The sequence below is a fragment of the Pteropus alecto genome, unplaced genomic scaffold (genome assembly GCF_000325575.1).
Source record: "Pteropus alecto unplaced genomic scaffold, ASM32557v1 scaffold3337, whole genome shotgun sequence".
NCBI lineage: Eukaryota > Metazoa > Chordata > Mammalia > Chiroptera > Pteropodidae > Pteropus > Pteropus alecto.
This window is the reverse complement of record NW_006439280.1, coordinates 1-6026: the sequence shown is the minus strand read 5'-3', so window position 1 is coordinate 6026 and position 6026 is coordinate 1.

Sequence of the window (6026 nt, the reverse complement as noted above, 5' to 3'; positions counted from 1 at the left end):
TCTTTCCCTTATTGCAGTAATCTTAAATAAAGTCTTTCATACCTGTTTGACTATGTCTCATGCAATTTTTATTTGCCACAATCAATGGCCTTTTTTGAAATTTCTTCATACAAATTTCTACCAAAGTATTGTTTCAGCAGTGAAAGTACCTAGTGTCTTGCCTGTTTATGCCAATAATATCACATCTCACAAAGGACATTGGACTGGAAGAGGAGCAAAACTCACTGTCTTGACAACCCATGTCAGTTTAATTTGGAAGAGAATAGTTGAGACAGCCTGGTACAAAGGTTGTCTTTTGTAATATACAACATGTGTGAGTTTTCCCAGAAGACAATGATGGTAAAAGAGGAACAGAGACTAACTTGATGGAGACAACATCAGGAGAATTTAGATGGGTAGTCAGGGGAGACATCTTTAAGTGCCGATATTTAAGGGGAAAGTTGAGTATGAAAGGGGAAGAACATTCTAGACATAGAGAATTAAGTTTAATAGCCTCAAAGCTGAAGAGAACATGATCTGTTTGAAGAACTATAAGAAAGTTAATATGTCTAGACAAGTGGTTCTCAAACTTAGTATGCAGTAGAATTACCTGGGGTTTTTTTAACCTATAACTATATGAGTTCCAGCTGCAGAGGTTCTGATTCAGCGGGTCTGGAGTGGGGGCTGAACATTTTCATTTATAAGCTCCCAGATGATGCTGACAGTGCTGGTCCAGGCACCATGAGGAGTTGAAAAGGAATTGAAGAGATTAAATAATGAAGGGTTTTATAGACCTTGGCAAAAAGTTCAGATTTGAGTTTAGGAGTAACACAAAATGACTGGAAGTTTTTAAGTAGAGAAGTCATAACTTCTGATGACACTTAAAAAATTGATCTGGCTTCTATGTAAAGGGAGGCACAGTCAATATTTAGAAGCCATTTAGAACACTGTTGCAAGAGCAAAATGTTTATATGAGCTGTTTTTTAAGAATGGGAAAAGCAAATCATACTTAAGGCAATGTTGCTCAGATAATGTAATTGCTTTGATATGAGGAAAGGAAAAGAGGACGTACAATGACAAAATTGAGTGGGTGTGGGGGTAGAAGGAGCTAGTAACCTGGAAGAGAGTAAATGTCTCTTCCTGAGAATCTGAGCAGCTATATGCTAGTGGATTTCAACAGTAGAAACAAGAAGAGAGTTTAGTGTGTCTGCCAGCATGCAGTTAGTCTTTCTACTATTCAGTGTCACCCGTCTGTGTATCTCTGCATTCTAATGGACGAGCCTTGGAATATTCCTCAGTTCTTTAGGAACCTGCTCTTCCCAGAAGGACAAGAATATCCTTACTATTAAACAATGATTGCCGCATGCTCAATGCCTCCAAAACCTAATGAACAGAGGAATCAGGGAACCCTGATCAAACTCGTAACCAAAATCAGAGGCAGGAGCATGCTTATGATTGGACCATAGGACCTATAGAAATTTGAAGAGGTCGACAGAGGCCAAATAAATTATTATTCTTAAGCCATATGTTATTTACACTCTAGGGTTTAATGTTTTAAAATAAACATTTTGAAGTGTAATACTCATGTAGATTTTATCTTACCTGATTAGTTCAAATTCTGCACTTCTTTTCTATCAAACATCTCTCAGTCTGGATTTCTAGGTTCATTAAGATTTTCTATGGGGACCTCCAGACCATCCCAAAATTTCTATACTTCATCTCCTCTCCTTGAATTTTCCTATTACTGAGCCCAGCATTGGGTTTGTAATTTATACAACATTGCTGACAATTCAAAGAACTAACTTGAAACTATCTTTAAAATCTTCTCAAAATAATTTTATTACTCCTTGTGAAGCAGACTCTGCGACAGTGATTGGCATGCAAGATGTTTAGCAGGCAATGCTCCTGGACTCAATACCTAGGGAAGAGCAGATGTGTAATAAGGAACTTGTCCTCACCTGAGGAGAGATACGGCCTTTGTCCCAGCTCCTAGAAGATAAACTTTAAGCTCTTGAAATTTAATGATAAGAGTAATTGGTTGTTCATGATGAGCCCCATGAACCATACCTGATAGTTTGTGTTAATGAGATGACTCAAAGTGGAGACTGGCCATGCCAAAAAGACCAAACTCATAAATAAAGTGTTGGAACATTGGGCAAAGTGATACCAATCCAACCTTTGGAGAGAGAGGCTGGAAACTGAGTTCAATCAAACGGGCAATCATGTAATTAATCACACCTATGTAATGAAGCCTCAATAAAAACTCTGGACACAGAAGCTCAGGTGAGCTACCTGGTGGGCAATACTCAGTGCTGTCTCACAGTGTGGCCAGGAGGCAGTAATCGATCTAGACTCACAGGGAGAGGACCAGAAGATTGACATATGAGACCTTCTAGGTCTTGCCCTATGTGTACTTCTTTTGGCTAGTTCTAATATGTATTCTTTTGCTATAATAAAACTGTGATCATAAGTATATTCTGTGACTCATTCTGATGAATTATTGAATCTGAAGGAGTTGTTTCAGATTAAGTATTTCTAAGAAATTATTGAATGTGAGGGAATCTCTGAATTTGTAGCTAACTGGTCTAAAGTGAGGTTGGCCCTGGGGACTTCTGAGACTGTGGCTGGTGTCTGAAGTAAAGAGATCTTGAAGGGTCTATTATCTCAGAGTCTGTGGTTTGGCAAACTCTTCGTAGCAAGGAAGAGCAATGGAAAAATTCAGGTCAAGTCGAAGCCCATCGAAGGCCTCTTAAAGTCACCAGACAACTCTGAATCTAGGATGATCCTTTAGAGTTGGCTGGATTTGGGATGAGAAGCCAAATGTCATTGAATGTGGGCTTCCCCAGAAGGAGGCATGACGATGGTTAGGTGGCACTCTGCAGCTGAGGCAGATCTATGGGGGATGATGCTGAGGGCTAAGTGATACATGCAACATCTGGAGGAACAGGACCCTCATTCCAAACAGTAGACCTTTTTTATCGTGGTAAAATAACTTTTCATCTTAACCATTTTTATGTGTGCAATTCAGTTGTATTAAGTACGTTCTCAGTGTTATGCAACCATCATCATCATTCATCTCCAAAACTCTTTTTATCTTGCATATATAAAACTTTATTTCCCCATTAAACACTAATCTCTATTTCCTCTTTTCTCAGCTCCTAGCAACCACTATTCTTCTTTATGTCCCTATGAATTTGACTACTTTAGATAGTTCATATAAGTGGAATAATACAGTATTTATCGTTTTATGTCTGGCTATTTAATTGACTAGGGAGATCATGGAATGGGAAGGAGAATTATCAGGAAAATTGGGAATCCCTTTTGTTTGGGAATCATACATCCCAGGTTTCCTAAGAAACTTTCAGTTGATAATAATTTCTTCAAACTTATTATTAATACTGTTCCATTTCAATTTCAAAACACCCTGGCTTAGACAGAATTAAATAGTCATCCTATTTGATCAAGAATCTGACCAACATAATGAAGAAGCAAAAATATGAATGTGTTGGTTCTTAAAGTATGCCTACTAGCAATTAGAGAAAAATCATGAGAAAACTATTGAAAGAATAAGTAAGAGAGAGAAAGATCTGTAATTATTTTACAAAGATAGAAACAAGACTGCTTATGACCAAGAGTCCTGGGTAATGCATAAGGAAAGTGAGAAGGGTGTACTGATGTACTGCACATAATCCTGGAGTGGCTATGACTTAAATGGAGAGTTTAGAATTATCTCCCAATTTCATTACAGCTACATGAAGAGAAAAAACTGTGTAAACAGAAAGAGGAGAGCCATATAGATACATATGCACTATGTGACTGCAGAGTCAGAAAGTCCTTGTTGCACCTGTTTGATTTTGCTGCTTTTCCAGTTCTATGAACTAAAGAAGGTAGCACAGGTATTGAGATTAGGCTACTTTTTTTATAATCTTCCACAGTGCACTCTAGGTTCCTCCAGATATAGATGAAAGAACTCAGCATGGAATAAACACAGTATACATCACCAAGGTCACTGCATCCTTCTTTAGGAAAGATGAGGCAACTGAACTGAGGTACACTCCAAAACCTGTTCCATAAAACAAGCGAACAACTGAGAGGTGAGAACAACGGGTGGAAAGGTTTTATTTTCTCACGTGGTGATGGGACTCTCAGCATGGAGGAAATGATTTTGTAGTAAGAGAAAAAGATCCCTGAGAAAAAGACCCTGAGAGTCGTACACCACCAAAGATGGCACAAATAAATTAGGTTAATATGTTATTGGCGGAGGTGTCATTACAGGCAAGCTAGATGATTTGAAGAGGGTTACAAAACAATGAGAGATTTCCATATGTGCACAGAAGATAGGCTGTGATATCATCAAATAGTGCATCTGGGAGTTCAAAACACTGATGAAAAATGACAGCAGGACCAACAAGCTGTAGAAACATGGGTTCAGGATGACCAGATAGTGTAAGAGTTGCCAAATGGCCACCAACTTGTCACAGGTCATCAGGGCCAGCAGTAGACTGTCCAAACATGCAAAAGAGAAGGAAGGTAACCTGAGTTAGGCAACCAGCATTGGTGATGGATTTGCTGTATATCTGCAGGTTCACCAGCATCTTGGGGACTACAGTTGTGCTGAAACTGATGTCAGCCAAGGACTAATTGGAAAGGAAGAAGTACATATGGGTGTGGACGTGGGAGTCAGGGATGACAACCAGGATGATGAATAGGTTTCTGACTCACCAGGTTCATGGATAGGAAAAGCCCAAAGAGAAGAGGCTACTGTTCTGGACCATCTGAGAGTCTCAGGAGGAAGAATTCTGAGTCACCTGTCAGATTGCATGGCTCCATGCAGATGGGACACTTTTTGAAAAAAGAACAGAGTATTGAATGAATAAAACAAGCATAGAGGTGCCCAGCTAAGTGTCCATATTTTGGATTTAAGCATTAACAAGTGAAGTACTTACACTTGAGGACCATATACCCACATTGCCTTTGGCAACATTTCTCAGGTGTGAACTCTTTTTAGAACTCTTTCCTTATTGATCTCCGGGCTATTCACCTGTTTCTATAAACACCCACTTTAAAGACACAGGTCAAAGACATTAACGAAAGAGCATTCTGAGAAGACAAATCCATGATCAGAGTAAAATATCAGCCTTCTACCTCTGAAGGAAAATAGGCAATAAGAAGAATTCTTCTCTTTAAGAAAAAAGCATCATTGTAATTAAAAGACGCTAAGGAGCACTCAAGAGGACTTTATCTTATCCAAATGCAGTATAAGAAATTCTCTTAATTTGGAATGTAGTCTAGAAGAGCTAAAACCACATTAATTGGATTCTAAATTAAAATAAAATGTTCATAATCAGATAGCATTTTTGTATGGAAATTATTTCTAAGGATTTTCTCTCTTCAGGTGGTTTTATGAAAGCCATCTTCTCTGGAGATAAGCGTTCACTCAAATGCGTGGGTTGTCTGGTCAAAGTCCCTTCAAATATAACTCAAATATACAAATATTTGGCCTCGGTGGACTTCACATTTTGAAAAATATGTTCTTGTTAAATGCATGAAATCAAACAGTATCGCTGATTCTAAATATGGTATTCATTTAAATTGCACCAATGATTAAATAATAATTAACTTTCATGAGTACTCTGGACTTATTTTTCCTTTTGAAAGCTTATTTTCTATCAGTAATACACAATCTCAGAGAAATATCTGAGGTTGAATTTGCTCTTTACTGTTTTTATTTATAGTCGCTTGGTAAAACTCTTTAAATATGTCTCAAATAATAAACGTTTATGAAGGGTTGATTTCTCGTCAAACTTAACCCTCTAATAAAACGCTGAGAAATTCAGCTTCAACGTCAGGTCTCAAACCTTAAGTTGGCCTACTTTATGCCAGCTAAGGATCTTTTAAAGTCAATCCTTCCTTATACATGGATTACATTTCTCCTAAATTCAGCTCCCTGAAGGCAACTCAGGTCTTCATTTCTCTTGTCAGAACAAAACATGATGCAATTTGAGAAAAGGCAAAAGAACAAAGACTAATATTACAAACACCCAGGT